This window comes from Mytilus californianus, unplaced genomic scaffold (assembly GCF_021869535.1).
Source record: "Mytilus californianus isolate M0D057914Y unplaced genomic scaffold, xbMytCali1.0.p SCAF_3, whole genome shotgun sequence".
NCBI lineage: Eukaryota > Metazoa > Mollusca > Bivalvia > Mytilida > Mytilidae > Mytilus > Mytilus californianus.
In genome coordinates, this window is record NW_026262679.1 from 33635860 (window position 1) to 33653869 (window position 18010).

Consider the following 18010-nt stretch of genomic DNA (forward strand, 5'->3'; position numbering starts at 1 on the left):
CTGTTAACAAAAACAAATATTTTAAATTAGTTTCAGCTTCAAAATCAAAGCTATTTGCTGTTGCAATCAATTCAGAATTAATGTTATGCATCTTTGATGTCAAATCCTAAATTGGAGACGTATATTTACAATAACTATACGTTCTTATTAAAATATACTTCATTAGGATATAAATAGGAATAAAAGAAATTTTAGACCAATTTGTTATAAAGCTTCAATCTGTTGTTTCAGTGAAAACTGATTTTTAATGCCTAACAAATACTAGAGGCTTCAAGGAGCCTGTGTTGCTCACCTGATATTTTTATTTACAATTGATGCATGAAATAATGCAACCGTTATACATTTGCTTTAGTTTCAGAGATATAAGTCAAAAACTGCATTTTCCCCCTAAGTTCTACTTTTAGCCATGTCTGACATGTTGGTTGGCAGGCAGGGTCATCGGACACATTTTTTAAACTAGATACCCCAGTGATGATTGTGGCCAAGTTTGGTTAAATTTGTCTCAGTTGTTTCAGGAGAGAAGATTTTTGTAAAAGACTACAAAAATTTACGAATAATTGTTAAATTTGACTTTAAAGGGCAATAACTCCTTATGGGGTCAATTGACCATATTGGTCATGTTGACTTATTTGTAGATCTGCCTTTGCTGAACATTATTGCTGTTTACAGTTTATCTCTATCTATAATAATATTCAAGATAACAAAAAAACTGCAAAATTTCCTTAAAATTACTAATTCAGGGGCAGCAACCCAACAACGGCTTGTCTGATTCATCTGAAAATTTCAGGGCAGATAGATCTTAACCTGATCAACATTTTTACCAGTTGTCAGATTTGTTCTAAATGCTTTAGTTTCAGAGATATAAGCCAAAAACTGCATTTTACCCCTATGTTCTATTTTTAGCCATGTCGGCCGTCTTGGTTGGTAGGCGGGGTCATCGGACACATTTTTTTAAACTTGATACCCTAGAGATGATTGTGGCCAAGTTTAGTTAAATTTTGCCCAGTAGTGTCAGGAGAAGATTTTTGTATTAACGGACGACGACGACGGACGCCAAGTGATGAGAAAAGCTCACCTGGCCCAAACCAAAGGGGCCAGGTGAGCTAATAAACCTAGTTTAAAGAAAAGAATTGTAATGAATAAATACCTACATGTGACGTCCTAATGTGTGCTATCTACAATGAAACCATCTTCATTGTGGAAGAGTGTAACATATTTAGGCTGTATCTGTAATAAAAACAAAAATTGTAAATTAGTTTCAGCTTTAAATAGGGAATATTTGCTGTTGCAATCAATTCAGAAATTAATGTGATGCATGTTTTATGCCAAATCCTAAATTGGAGACTAGTCTAGAATATTTACAATTACTTAACTTATTACAGTAAATATTTGAATAAAAGAAATGTTCGACAAATTTGTAATATTATTTCAAATTGTTGTTCAAGGGGAAAACTGATTTTTGTTACCAAACACATATAAAAAGAGTTAAAAGTACAATTATAATGACAAAATACCTACATGATACGAATCTTCGTGTGCTATATACCATGAAAGCATCTTCATTGTCTAGGAGTGTAACATATTTAGGCTGTATCTATAACAAAACCAAATCATCAATTAGTATCAACTTCAAATAGAGACTATTGGCTGTTGCAATTAATTCAAAATTAATATGATGCATTTTTTATGACAAATCCTAATTTGAAGACAAGTATATAAACAATGTCTATACATTATCATTAATATAAACCTATAATGGTTTACTTTTATAAATTGTAACTTGGATGGAGAGTTGTCTCATTGGTACTCATACCACATCTTCCTATATCTATTCATAAGAGTATAAATTTGAATAAAAGAAATTTTAAACCAATTTGTAATCAAATCTAATTTAAGCTGCTGTTCCAGGGAAAACTGATTTTTGTTACCTGAAAACCATATAAACATAGTTTAAAGTACAATTAAAAATACCAAATACCTACATGCTACATATCCAGATGTGTCATCAATCTACCATGAAAGCATCTTCATTGTCTAGGAGTGTAACATATTTAGGCTGTATCTATAACAAAACCAAATCATCAATTAGTATCAGCTTCAAATAGAGACTATTGGCTGTTGCAACAATTATAAAATAAATGTCACTCATTTTATGTTAAATCCTAAATTGGACACAAGAATATTTACAATTACTACGCATTCATGTTAAAATTTACTTCACTAGATTATAAATTTGAACAAAAGAAATATGTACACTAATTTGAAGTAAAATTTTAATTAAAGCTGTTGTTCCAGGGAAAACTGATATTTATTACCCAATACATATAAACATAGTCTTAAAGTACAATTGTAATGACTAAATACCTACACGTTAAACATCCTAATGTGCCATCTACCGTGAAACCATCTTCATTGTGTGGGAGTGGAACATATCTGGGCTGTATCTGTTATAAAAGAAAAAATATTAATTAGCATCAGCTTTAGATAGAGAATATTTAATGGCTGTTGATAAAATTAAAAAATTAATGTGATTCATGTTTTATGTCAAATCTTAAATTACGGACACTTAATTTACAATTACTCTTTCATTCTTATTAAAATATTCCACATTTGAAATTCGAATAAAAGATATTTTAGACCAATTTGTAATAAAATTTTAAGCTATTGTTTCAGTGAAAACAGATTTTTATTGACTTCCAAATATTAACATAGTTTTAAGTACAATTGTAATGACCAAATACTTACATGTTGACTCTTCCTATCTGCCATGAATCCATCTTCTCTGTCTAGGAGTGCAACATATTTAGATGTATCTTTAACAAAAACTATAAATTAATATCAGCTTTACATACAGACTATTTGCTGTTGCAATTTTTTCAGAATTTAATCTTTTGCATGTTGAACAAGAATATTTATAATTACTATACATTCCATTAAGAATATATTTCATTAGAGTATATATTTGAAGAAATTTTTTTTGAGACCAATTTGTAATAAAGTTTCAAATTGGTTGATAATGAAATAGAGCCAGACAAAAAACTAAATACATTTTACCATAAACACAAGTTTTCATCATACTATGTAATCAGCTCTGCTGGGGGATCTGCTTTTACGAGATTAGCGCCCATTAAATTCATCAATGTTATATCAAAATCTGAAGTTTGCTCTCTGCAGAGGTCTGCTTTTACGAGACCCATTTTAACATAAAGCATCTTTTTGTCAAACTTTTCAGGAAAAAACGGATTTTTATTACCTAACAAACATAAACATAGTTTTAAGAACAATTGTAATGACCAAATACCTACATGTGCAACATCCTAATGTGTGAAAGCATCTTTCATGGTATAGGAGTGTTACATATTTAGGCTGTATAATCTGTAACAAAAACAAAAATTATTAATTAGTTTCTGCTTTAAATCCAGACTTTTTGCTGTTGCAATCAATTCAGAAAATAATGTGATGCATGTTTTATGTTAAATCCCAAATTAGAGAAAAGTATATAATTACAATTACTATACATTCTTATTAAAATATTCAGCATTAGAGTATAAATTTGAATGAAAGAAATTTTAGACCAATTTGTTAAAAAGCTTCAATCTGTTGTTTCAGAAAAAAACTGTTTTTTATTACCTAACAAGTATTAATATAGTTTTAAGGAAAATTGTAATGACCAAATACCTACATGTGACTTATCCTAATGTGCATCTGCAATGGAAGCATCTTTCATGGTATAGGAGTCTTACATATTTAGGCTGTATCTGTAATGAAAACAAAAAAATATACATTTATATCAGCTTTCAATCCAGACTATTTGCTGTTGTAATCAATTCAGAAATTAATGTGATGCATGTTGTATGTCAAATCCTTAATTGGAGACAAGAATTTTTACAATCACTATACATTCTTATTAAAATATATCTCATTACAGTGAATATTTCAATAAATGAAATGTAGGACCAATTTGTAATAAAATTTCAAGCTGTTGTTCCAGGAAAAACTGATTTTTATTACCTAACAAATATAAACATAGTTTTAAGAACAATTGTTATGAATAAATACCTACATGTGAGTAATCCTAATGTGCTATCTGCAATGGAAGCATCTTTCATGGTAAAGGAGTCTTACATATTTAGGCTGTATCTGTTAACAAAAACAAATATTTTAAATTAGTTTCAGCTTCAAAATCAAAGCTATTTGCTGTTGCAATCAATTCAGAAATTAATGTAATGCATCTTTGATGTCAAATCCTAAATTGGAGACGTATATTTACAATAACTATACATTCTTATTAAAATATACTTCATTAGGATATAAATAGGAATAAAAGAAATTTTAGACCAATTTGTTATAAAGCTTCAATCTGTTGTTTCAGTGAAAACTGATTTTTAATGCCTAACAAATACTAGAGGCTTCAAGGAGCCTGTGTTGCTCACCTGATATTTTTATTTACAATTGATGCATGAAATAATGCAACCGTTATACATTTGCTTTAGTTTCAGAGATATAAGTCAAAAACTGCATTTTCCCCCTAAGTTCTACTTTTAGCCATGTCTGACATGTTGGTTGGCAGGCAGGGTCATCGGACACATTTTTTAAACTAGATACCCCAGTGATGATTGTGGCCAAGTTTGGTTAAATTTGTCTCAGTTGTTTCAGGAGAGAAGATTTTTGTAAAAGACTACAAAAATTTACGAATAATTGTTAAATTTGACTTTAAAGGGCAATAACTCCTTATGGGGTCAATTGACCATATTGGTCATGTTGACTTATTTGTAGATCTGCCTTTGCTGAACATTATTGCTGTTTACAGTTTATCTCTATCTATAATAATATTCAAGATAACAAAAAAACTGCAAAATTTCCTTAAAATTACTAATTCAGGGGCAGCAACCCAACAACGGCTTGTCTGATTCATCTGAAAATTTCAGGGCAGATAGATCTTAACCTGATAAACATTTTTACCTGTTGTCAGATTTGTTCTAAATGCTTTAGTTTCAGAGATATAAGCCAAAAACTGCATTTTACCCCTATGTTCTATTTTTAGCTATGTCGGCCGTCTTGGTTGGCAGGCGGGGTCATCGGACACATTTTTTTAAACTTGATACCCTAGAGATGATTGTGGCCAAGTTTAGTTAAATTTTGCCCAGTAGTGTCAGGAGAAGATTTTTGTATTAACGGACGGCGACGACGGACGCCAAGTGATGAGAAAAGCTCACCTGGCCCAAACCAAAGGGGCCAGGTGAACTAATAAACCTAGTTTAAAGAAAAGAATTGTAATGAATAAATACCTACATGTGACATCCTAATGTGTGCTATCTACAATGAAACCATCTTCATTGTGGAAGAGTGTAACATATTTAGGCTGTATCTGTAATAAAAACAAAAATTGTAAATTAGTTTCAGCTTTAAATAGGGAATATTTGCTGTTGCAATCAATTCAGAAATTAATGTGATGCATGTTTTATGCCAAATCCTAAATTGGAGACTAGTCTAGAATATTTACAATTACTTAACTTATTACAGTAAATATTTGAATAAAAGAAATGTTCGACAAATTTGTAATATTATTTCAAATTGTTGTTCAAGGGGAAAACTGATTTTTGTTACCAAACACATATAAAAAGAGTTAAAAGTACAATTATAATGACAAAATACCTACATGATACGAATCTTCGTGTGCTATATACCATGAAAGCATCTTCATTGTCTAGGAGTGTAACATATTTAGGCTGTATCTATAACAAAACCAAATCATCAATTAGTATCAACTTCAAATAGAGACTATTGGCTGTTGCAATTAATTCAAAATTAATATGATGCATTTTTTATGACAAATCCTAATTTGAAGACAAGTATATAAACAATTTCTATACATTATCATTAATATAAACCTATAATGGTTTACTTTTATAAATTGTAACTTGGATGGAGGGTTGTCTCATTGGTACTCATACCACATCTTCCTATATCTATTCATAAGAGTATAAATTTGAATAAAAGAAATTTTAAACCAATTTGTAATCAAATCTAATTTAAGCTGCTGTTCCAGGGAAAACTGATTTTTGTTACCTGAAAACCATATAAACATAGTTTAAAGTACAATTAAAAATACCAAATACCTACATGCTACATATCCAGATGTGTCATCAATCTACCATGAAACCATCTTCATTGTCTAGGAGTGTAACATATTTAGGCTGTATCTATAACAAAACCAAATCATCAATTAGTATCAGCTTCAAATAGAGACTATTGGCTGTTGCAACAATTATAAAATAAATGTCACTCATTTTATGTTAAATCCTAAATTGGACACAAGAATATTTACAATTACTACGCATTCATGTTAAAATTTACTTCACTAGATTCTAAATTTGAACAAAAGAAATATGTACACTAATTTGAAGTAAAATTTTATTTAAGCTGTTGTTCCAGGGAAAACTGATATTTATTACCCAATACATATAAACATAGTCTTAAAGTACAATTGTAATGACTAAATACCTACATGTTAAACATACTAATGTGCCATCTACCATGAAACCATCTTCATTGTGTGGGAGTGGAACATATCTGGGCTGTATCTGTTATAAAAGAAAAAATATAAATTAGCATCAGCTTTAGATAGAGAATATTTAATGGCTGTTGAAAAAATTAAAAAATTAATGTGATTCATGTTTTATGTCAAATCTTAAATTACGGACACTTAATTTACAATTACTCTTTCATTCTTATTAAAATATTCCACATTTGAAATTCGAATAAAAGATATTTTAGACCAATTTGTAATAAAATTTTAAGCTATTGTTTCAGTGAAAACAGATTTTTATTGACTTCCAAATATTAACATAGTTTTAAGTACAATTGTAATGACCAAATACTTACATGTTGACTCTTCCTATCTGCCATGAATCCATCTTCTCTGTCTAGGAGTGCAACATATTTAGATGTATCTTTAACAAAAACTATAAATTAATATCAGCTTTACATACAGACTATTTGCTGTTGCAATTTTTTCAGAATTTAATCTTTTGCATGTTGAACAAGAATATTTATAATTACTATACATTCCATTAAGAATATATTTCATTAGAGTATATATTTGAAGAAATTTTTTTTGAGACCAATTTGTAATAAAGTTTCAAATTGGTTGATAATGAAATAGAGCCAGACAAAAAACTAAATACATTTTACCATAAACACAAGTTTTCATCATACTATGTAATCAGCTCTGCTGGGGGATCTGCTTTTACGAGATTAGCGCCCATTAAATTCATCAATGTTATATCAAAATCTGAAGTTTGCTCTCTGCAGAGGTCTGCTTTTACGAGACCCATTTTAACATAAAGCATCTTTTTGTCAAACTTTTCAGGAAAAAACGGATTTTTATTACCTAACAAACATAAACATAGTTTTAAGAACAATTGTAATGACCAAATACCTACATGTGCAACATCCTAATGTGTGAAAGCATCTTTCATGGTATAGGAGTGTTACATATTTAGGCTGTATAATCTGTAACAAAAACAAAAATTATTAATTAGTTTCTGCTTTAAATCCAGACTTTTTGCTGTTGCAATCAATTCAGAAAATAATGTGATGCATGTTTTATGTTAAATCCCAAATTAGAGAAAAGTATATAATTACAATTACTATACATTCTTATTAAAATATTCAGCATTAGAGTATAAATTTGAATGAAAGAAATTTTAGACCAATTTGTTAAAAAGCTTCAATCTGTTGTTTCAGGAAAAAACTGTTTTTTATTACCTAACAAGTATTAATATAGTTTTAAGGAAAATTGTAATGACCAAATACCTACATGTGACTTATCCTAATGTGCATCTGCAATGGAAGCATCTTTCATGGTATAGGAGTCTTACATATTTAGGCTGTATCTGTAATGAAAACAAAAAAATATACATTTATATCAGCTTTCAATCCAGACTATTTGCTGTTGCAATCAATTCAGAAATTAATGTGATGCATGTTGTATGTCAAATCCTTAATTGGAGACAAGAATTTTTACAATCACTATACATTCTTATTAAAATATATCTCATTACAGTGAATATTTCAATAAATGAAATGTAGGACCAATTTGTAATAAAATTTCAAGCTGTTGTTCCAGGAAAAACTGATTTTTATTACCTAACAAATATAAACATAGTTTTAAGAACAATTGTTATGAATAAATACCTACATGTGAGTAATCCTAATGTGCTATCTGCAATGGAAGCATCTTTCATGGTAAAGGAGTCTTACATATTTAGGCTGTATCTGTTAACAAAAACAAATATTTTAAATTAGTTTCAGCTTCAAAATCAAAGCTATTTGCTGTTGCAATCAATTCAGAAATTAATGTAATGCATCTTTGATGTCAAATCCTAAATTGGAGACGTATATTTACAATAACTATACATTCTTATTAAAATATACTTCATTAGGATATAAATAGGAATAAAAGAAATTTTAGACCAATTTGTTATAAAGCTTCAATCTGTTGTTTCAGTGAAAACTGATTTTTAATGCCTAACAAATACTAGAGGCTTCAAGGAGCCTGTGTTGCTCACCTGATATTTTTATTTACAATTGATGCATGAAATAATGCAACCGTTATACATTTGCTTTAGTTTCAGAGATATAAGTCAAAAACTGCATTTTCCCCCTAAGTTCTACTTTTAGCCATGTCTGACATGTTGGTTGGCAGGCAGGGTCATCGGACACATTTTTTAAACTAGATACCCCAGTGATGATTGTGGCCAAGTTTGGTTAAATTTGTCTCAGTTGTTTCAGGAGAGAAGATTTTTGTAAAAGACTACAAAAATTTACGAATAATTGTTAAATTTGACTTTGAAGGGCAATAACTCCTTATGGGGTCAATTGACCATATTGGTCATGTTGACTTATTTGTAGATCTGCCTTTGCTGAACATTATTGCTGTTTACAGTTTATCTCTATCTATAATAATATTCAAGATAACAAAAAAACTGCAAAATTTCCTTAAAATTACTAATTCAGGGGCAGCAACCCAACAACGGCTTGTCTGATTCATCTGAAAATTTCAGGGCAGATAGATCTTAACCTGATAAACATTTTTACCTGTTGTCAGATTTGTTCTAAATGCTTTAGTTTCAGAGATATAAGCCAAAAACTGCATTTTACCCCTATGTTCTATTTTTAGCTATGTCGGCCGTCTTGGTTGGCAGGCGGGGTCATCGGACACATTTTTTTAAACTTGATACCCTAGAGATGATTGTGGCCAAGTTTAGTTAAATTTTGCCCAGTAGTGTCAGGAGAAGATTTTTGTATTAACGGACGGCGACGACGGACGCCAAGTGATGAGAAAAGCTCACCTGGCCCAAACCAAAGGGGCCAGGTGAACTAATAAACCTAGTTTAAAGAAAAGAATTGTAATGAATAAATACCTACATGTGACATCCTAATGTGTGCTATCTACAATGAAACCATCTTCATTGTGGAAGAGTGTAACATATTTAGGCTGTATCTGTAATAAAAACAAAAATTGTAAATTAGTTTCAGCTTTAAATAGGGAATATTTGCTGTTGCAATCAATTCAGAAATTAATGTGATGCATGTTTTATGCCAAATCCTAAATTGGAGACTAGTCTAGAATATTTACAATTACTTAACTTATTACAGTAAATATTTGAATAAAAGAAATGTTCGACAAATTTGTAATATTATTTCAAATTGTTGTTCAAGGGGAAAACTGATTTTTGTTACCAAACACATATAAAAAGAGTTAAAAGTACAATTATAATGACAAAATACCTACATGATACGAATCTTCGTGTGCTATATACCATGAAAGCATCTTCATTGTCTAGGAGTGTAACATATTTAGGCTGTATCTATAACAAAACCAAATCATCAATTAGTATCAACTTCAAATAGAGACTATTGGCTGTTGCAATTAATTCAAAATTAATATGATGCATTTTTTATGACAAATCCTAATTTGAAGACAAGTATATAAACAATTTCTATACATTATCATTAATATAAACCTATAATGGTTTACTTTTATAAATTGTAACTTGGATGGAGGGTTGTCTCATTGGTACTCATACCACATCTTCCTATATCTATTCATAAGAGTATAAATTTGAATAAAAGAAATTTTAAACCAATTTGTAATCAAATCTAATTTAAGCTGCTGTTCCAGGGAAAACTGATTTTTGTTACCTGAAAACCATATAAACATAGTTTAAAGTACAATTAAAAATACCAAATACCTACATGCTACATATCCAGATGTGTCATCAATCTACCATGAAACCATCTTCATTGTCTAGGAGTGTAACATATTTAGGCTGTATCTATAACAAAACCAAATCATCAATTAGTATCAGCTTCAAATAGAGACTATTGGCTGTTGCAACAATTATAAAATAAATGTCACTCATTTTATGTTAAATCCTAAATTGGACACAAGAATATTTACAATTACTACGCATTCATGTTAAAATTTACTTCACTAGATTATAAATTTGAACAAAAGAAATATGTACACTAATTTGAAGTAAAATTTTATTTAAGCTGTTGTTCCAGGGAAAACTGATATTTATTACCCAATACATATAAACATAGTCTTAAAGTACAATTGTAATGACTAAATACCTACACGTTAAACATCCTAATGTGCCATCTACCATGAAACCATCTTCATTGTGTGGGAGTGGAACATATCTGGGCTGTATCTGTTATAAAAGAAAAAATATAAATTAGCATCAGCTTTAGATAGAGAATATTTAATGGCTGTTGAAAAAATTAAAAAATTAATGTGATTCATGTTTTATGTCAAATCTTAAATTACGGACACTTAATTTACAATTACTCTTTCATTCTTATTAAAATATTCCACATTTGAAATTCGAATAAAAGATATTTTAGACCAATTTGTAATAAAATTTTAAGCTATTGTTTCAGTGAAAACAGATTTTTATTGACTTCCAAATATTAACATAGTTTTAAGTACAATTGTAATGACCAAATACTTACATGTTGACTCTTCCTATCTGCCATGAATCCATCTTCTCTGTCTAGGAGTGCAACATATTTAGATGTATCTTTAACAAAAACTATAAATTAATATCAGCTTTACATACAGACTATTTGCTGTTGCAATTTTTTCAGAATTTAATCTTTTGCATGTTGGACAAGAATATTTATAATTACTATACATTCCATTAAGAATATATTTCATTAGAGTATATATTTGAAGAAATTTTTTTTGAGACCAATTTGTAATAAAGTTTCAAATTGGTTGATAATGAAATAGAGCCAGACAAAAAACTAAATACATTTTACCATAAACACAAGTTTTCATCATACTATGTAATCAGCTCTGCTGGGGGATCTGCTTTTACGAGATTAGCGCCCATTAAATTCATCAATGTTATATCAAAATCTGAAGTTTGCTCTCTGCAGAGGTCTGCTTTTACGAGACCCATTTTAACATAAAGCATCTTTTTGTCAAACTTTTCAGGAAAAAATGATTTTTATTACCTAACAAACATAAACATAGTTTTAAGAACAATTGTAATGACCAAATACCTACATGTGCAACATCCTAATGTGTGAAAGCATCTTTCATGGTATAGGAGTGTTACATATTTAGGCTGTATAATCTGTAACAAAAACAAAAATTATTAATTAGTTTCTGCTTTAAATCCAGACTTTTTGCTGTTGCAATCAATTCAGAAAATAATGTGATGCATGTTTTATGTTAAATCCCAAATTAGAGAAAAGTATATAATTACAATTACTATACATTCTTAAAATATTCAGCATTAGAGTATAAATTTGAATGAAAGAAATTTTAGACCAATTTGTTAAAAAGCTTCAATCTGTTGTTTCAGGAAAAAACTGTTTTTTATTACCTAACAAGTATTAATATAGTTTTAAGGAAAATTGTAATGACCAAATACCTACATGTGACTTATCCTAATGTGCATCTGCAATGGAAGCATCTTTCATGGTATAGGAGTCTTACATATTTAGGCTGTATCTGTAATGAAAACAAAAAAATATACATTTATATCAGCTTTCAATCCAGACTATTTGCTGTTGCAATCAATTCAGAAATTAATGTGATGCATGTTGTATGTCAAATCCTTAATTGGAGACAAGAATTTTTACAATCACTATACATTCTTATTAAAATATATCTCATTACAGTGAATATTTCAATAAATGAAATGTAGGACCAATTTGTAATAAAATTTCAAGCTGTTGTTCCAGGAAAAACTGATTTTTATTACCTAACAAATATAAACATAGTTTTAAGAACAATTGTTATGAATAAATACCTACATGTGAGTAATCCTAATGTGCTATCTGCAATGGAAGCATCTTTCATGGTAAAGGAGTCTTACATATTTAGGCTGTATCTGTTAACAAAAACAAATATTTTAAATTAGTTTCAGCTTCAAAATCAAAGCTATTTGCTGTTGCAATCAATTCAGAAATTAATGTTATGCATCTTTGATGTCAAATCCTAAATTGGAGACATATATTTACAATAACTATACGTTCTTATTTAAATATACTTCATAAGGATATAAATAGGAATAAAAGAAATTTTAGACCAATTTGTTATAAAGCTTCAATCTGTTGTTTCAGTGAAAACTGATTTTTAATGCCTAACAAATACTAGAGGCTTCAAGGAGCCTGTGTTGCTAACCTGATATTTTTATTTACAATTGATGCATGAAATAATGCAACCGTTATACATTTGCTTTAGTTTCAGAGATACAAGTCAAAAACTGCATTTTCCCCCTAAGTTCTACTTTTAGCCATGTCTGACATGTTGGTTGGCAGGCAGGGTCATCGGACACATTTTTAAACTAGATACCCCAGTGATGATTGTGGCCAACTTTGGTTAAATTTGTCTCAGTTGTTTCAGGAGAGAAGATTTTTGTAAAAGACTACAAAAATTTACGAATAATTGTTAAATTTGACTTTAAAGGGCAATAACTCCTTTTGAGGTCAATTGACCATATTGGTCATGTTGACTTATTTGTAGATCTGCCTTTGCTGAACATTATTGCTGTTTACAGTTTATCTCTATCTATAATAATATTCAAGATAACAAAAAAACTGCAAAATTTCCTTAAAATTACTAATTCAGGGGCAGCAACCCAACAACGGCTTGTCTGATTCATCTGAAAATTTCAGGGCAGATAGATCTTAACCTGATAAACATTTTTACCCGTTGTCAGATTTGTTCTAAATGCTTTAGTTTCAGAGATATAAGCCAAAAACTGCATTTTACCCCTATGTTCTATTTTTAGCCATGTCGGCCGTCTTGGTTGGCAGGCGGGGTCATCGGACACATTTTTTTAAACTTGATACCCTAGAGATGATTGTGGCCAAGTTTGGTTAAAATTTGCCCAGTAGTGTCAGAAGATTTTTGTATTAACGGACGACGACGATGGACGCCAAGTGATGAGAAAAGCTCACCTGGCCCAAACCAAAGGGGCCAGGTGAGCTAATAAACCTAGTTTAAAGAAAAGAATTGTAATGAATAAATACCTACATGTGACATCCTAATGTGTGCTATCTACAATGAAACCATCTTCATTGTGGAAGAGTGTAACATATTTAGGCTGTATCTGTAATAAAAACAAAAATTGTAAATTAGTTTCAGCTTTAAATAGGGAATATTTGCTGTTGCAATCAATTCAGAAATTAATGTGATGCATGTTTTATGCCAAATCCTAAATTGGAGACTAGTCTAGAATATTTACAATTACTTAACTTATTACAGTAAATATTTGAATAAAAGAAATGTTCGACAAATTTGTAATATTATTTCAAATTGTTGTTCAAGGGGAAAACTGATTTTTGTTACCAAACACATATAAAAAGAGTTAAAAGTACAATTATAATGACAAAATACCTACATGATACGAATCTTCGTGTGCTATATACCATGAAAGCATCTTCATTGTCTAGGAGTGTAACATATTTAGGCTGTATCTATAACAAAACCAAATCATCAATTAGTATCAACTTCAAATAGAGACTATTGGCTGTTGCAATTAATTCAAAATTAATATGATGCATTTTTTATGACAAATCCTAATTTGAAGACAAGTATATAAACAATTTCTATACATTATCATTAATATAAACCTATAATGGTTTACTTTTATAAATTGTAACTTGGATGGAGAGTTGTCTCATTGGTACTCATACCACATCTTCCTATATCTATTCATAAGAGTATAAATTTGAATAAAAGAAATTTTAAACCAATTTGTAATCAAATCTAATTTAAGCTGCTGTTCCAGGGAAAACTGATTTTTGTTACCTGCAAACCATATAAACATAGTTTAAAGTACAATTAAAAATACCAAATACCTACATGCTACGTATCCAGATGTGTCATCAATCTACCATGAAACCATCTTCATTGTCTAGGAGTGTAACATATTTAGGCTGTATCTATAACAAAACCAAATCATCAATTAGTATCAGCTTCAAATAGAGACTATTGGCTGTTGCAACAATTATAAAATAAATGTCACTCATTTTATGTTAAATCCTAAATTGGACAAAAGAATATTTACAATTACTACGCATTCATGTTAAAATTTACTTCACTAGATTATAAATTTGAACAAAAGAAATATGTACACTAATTTGAGGTAAAAATTTATTTAAGCTGTTGTTCCAGGGAAAACTGATATTTATTACCCAACACATATAAACATAGTCTTAAAGTACAATTGTAATGACTAAATACCTACACGTTAAACATCCTAATGTGCCATCTACCATGAAACCATCTTCATTGTGTGGGAGTGGAACATATCTGGGCTGTATCTGTTATAAAAGAAAAAATATAAATTAGCATCAGCTTTAGATAGAGAATATTTAATGGCTGTTGAAAAAATTAAAAAATTAATGTGATTCATGTTTTATGTCAAATCTTAAATTACGGACACTTAATTTACAATTACTCTTTCATTCTTATTAAAATATTCCACATTTGAAATTCGAATAAAAGATATTTTAGACCAATTTGTAATAAAATTTTAAGCTATTGTTTCAGTGAAAACAGATTTTTATTGACTTCCAAATATTAACATAGTTTTAAGTACAATTGTAATGACCAAATACTTACATGTTGACTCTTCCTATCTGCCATGAATCCATCTTCTCTGTCTAGGAGTGCAACATATTTAGATGTATCTTTAACAAAAACTATAAATTAATATCAGCTTTACATACAGACTATTTGCTGTTGCAATTTTTTCAGAATTTAATCTTTTGCATGTTGAACAAGAATATTTATAATTACTATACATTCCATTAAGAATATATTTCATTAGAGTATATATTTGAAGAAATTTTTTTTGAGACCAATTTGTAATAAAGTTTCAAATTGGTTGATAATGAAATAGAGCCAGACAAAAAACTAAATACATTTTACCATAAACACAAGTTTTCATCATACTATGTAATCAGCTCTGCTGGGGGATCTGCTTTTACGAGATTAGCGCCCATTAAATTCATCAATGTTATATCAAAATCTGAAGTTTGCTCTCTGCAGAGGTCTGCTTTTACGAGACCCATTTTAACATAAAGCATCTTTTTGTCAAACTTTTCAGGAAAAAACGGATTTTTATTACCTAACAAACATAAACATAGTTTTAAGAACAATTGTAATGACCAAATACCTACATGTGCAACATCCTAATGTGTGAAAGCATCTTTCATGGTATAGGAGTGTTACATATTTAGGCTGTATAATCTGTAACAAAAACAAAAATTATTAATTAGTTTCTGCTTTAAATCCAGACTTTTTGCTGTTGCAATCAATTCAGAAAATAATGTGATGCATGTTTTATGTTAAATCCCAAATTAGAGAAAAGTATATAATTACAATTACTATACATTCTTATTAAAATATTCAGCATTAGAGTATAAATTTGAATGAAAGAAATTTTAGACCAATTTGTTAAAAAGCTTCAATCTGTTGTTTCAGGAAAAAACTGTTTTTTATTACCTAACAAGTATTAATATAGTTTTAAGGAAAATTGTAATGACCAAATACCTACATGTGACTTATCCTAATGTGCATCTGCAATGGAAGCATCTTTCATGGTATAGGAGTCTTACATATTTAGGCTGTATCTGTAATGAAAACAAAAAAATATACATTTATATCAGCTTTCAATCCAGACTATTTGCTGTTGCAATCAATTCAGAAATTAATGTGATGCATGTTGTATGTCAAATCCTTAATTGGAGACAAGAATTTTTACAATCACTATACATTCTTATTAAAATATATCTCATTACAGTGAATATTTCAATAAATGAAATGTAGGACCAATTTGTAATAAAATTTCAAGCTGTTGTTCCAGGAAAAACTGATTTTTATTACCTAACAAATATAAACATAGTTTTAAGAACAATTGTTATGAATAAATACCTACATGTGAGTAATCCTAATGTGCTATCTGCAATGGAAGCATCTTTCATGGTAAAGGAGTCTTACATATTTAGGCTGTATCTGTTAACAAAAACAAATATTTTAAATTAGTTTCAGCTTCAAAATCAAAGCTATTTGCTGTTGCAATCAATTCAGAAATTAATGTTATGCATCTTTGATGTCAAATCCTAAATTGGAGACGTATATTTACAATAACTATACATTCTTATTAAAATATACTTCATTAGGATATAAATAGGAATAAAAGAAATTTTAGACCAATTTGTTATAAAGCTTCAATCTGTTGTTTCAGTGAAAATTGATTTTTAATGCCTAACAAATACTAGAGGCTTCAAGGAGCCTGTGTTGCTCACCTGATATTTTTATTTACAATTGATGCATGAAATAATGCAACCGTTATACATTTGCTTTAGTTTCAGAGATATAAGTCAAAAACTGCATTTTCCCCCTAAGTTCTACTTTTAGCCATGTCTGACATGTTGGTTGGCAGGCAGGGTCATCGGACACATTTTTTAAACTAGATACCCCAGTGATCATTGTGGCCAAGTTTGGTTAAATTTGTCTCAGTTGTTTCAGGAGAGAAGATTTTTGTAAAAGACTACAAAAATTTACGAATAATTGTTAAATTTGACTTTAAAGGGCAATAACTCCTTATGGGGTCAATTGACCATATTGGTCATGTTGACTTATTTGTAGATCTGCCTTTGCTGAACATTATTGCTGTTTACAGTTTATCTCTATCTATAATAATATTCAAGATAACAAAAAAACTGCAAAATTTCCTTAAAATTACTAATTCAGGGGCAGCAACCCAACAACGGCTTGTCTGATTCATCTGAAAATTTCAGGGCAGATAGATCTTAACCTGATAAACATTTTTACCTGTTGTCAGATTTGTTCTAAATGCTTTAGTTTCAGAGATATAAGCCAAAAACTGCATTTTACCCCTATGTTCTATTTTTAGCTATGTCGGCCGTCTTGGTTGGCAGGCGGGGTCATCGGACACATTTTTTTAAACTTGATACCCTAGAGATGATTGTGGCCAAGTTTAGTTAAATTTTGCCCAGTAGTGTCAGGAGAAGATTTTTGTATTAACGGACGGCGACGACGGACGCCAAGTGATGAGAAAAGCTCACCTGGCCCAAACCAAAGGGGCCAGGTGAACTAATAAACCTAGTTTAAAGAAAAGAATTGTAATGAATAAATACCTACATGTGACATCCTAATGTGTGCTATCTACAATGAAACCATCTTCATTGTGGAAGAGTGTAACATATTTAGGCTGTATCTGTAATAAAAACAAAAATTGTAAATTAGTTTCAGCTTTAAATAGGGAATATTTGCTGTTGCAATCAATTCAGAAATTAATGTGATGCATGTTTTATGCCAAATCCTAAATTGGAGACTAGTCTAGAATATTTACAATTACTTAACTTATTACAGTAAATATTTGAATAAAAGAAATGTTCGACAAATTTGTAATATTATTTCAAATTGTTGTTCAAGGGGAAAACTGAT

At 29.7% G+C, this 18010-nt stretch overlaps 1 long non-coding RNA gene across 24 annotated transcripts in view; it reads right to left on the reverse strand.

Moving 5' to 3' along the window:
- LOC127734422 (uncharacterized) overlaps window positions 1-18010 on the reverse strand; it is a 38893-nt gene that overhangs the window by 7123 nt on the left and 13760 nt on the right. For 4 of the 24 annotated variants that reach the window (XR_007997591.1, XR_007997592.1, XR_007997589.1 and 1 more), the window contains exons 3-5: window positions 14396-14475; window positions 9800-9875; window positions 9432-9508 (exon numbers count right to left, since the gene is read on the reverse strand). This is a non-coding gene — a long non-coding RNA (uncharacterized LOC127734422). Of the gene's footprint in view, window positions 1-1165; window positions 1228-1518; window positions 1595-5291; window positions 5369-5659; window positions 5736-9431; window positions 9509-9799; window positions 9876-13563; window positions 13641-13931; window positions 14008-14395; window positions 14476-14780; window positions 14857-15157; window positions 15226-17703; window positions 17781-18010 lie in introns of those variants that run through there. The other 20 variants (XR_007997573.1, XR_007997572.1, XR_007997571.1 and 17 more) reach the window with 16 other exon arrangements.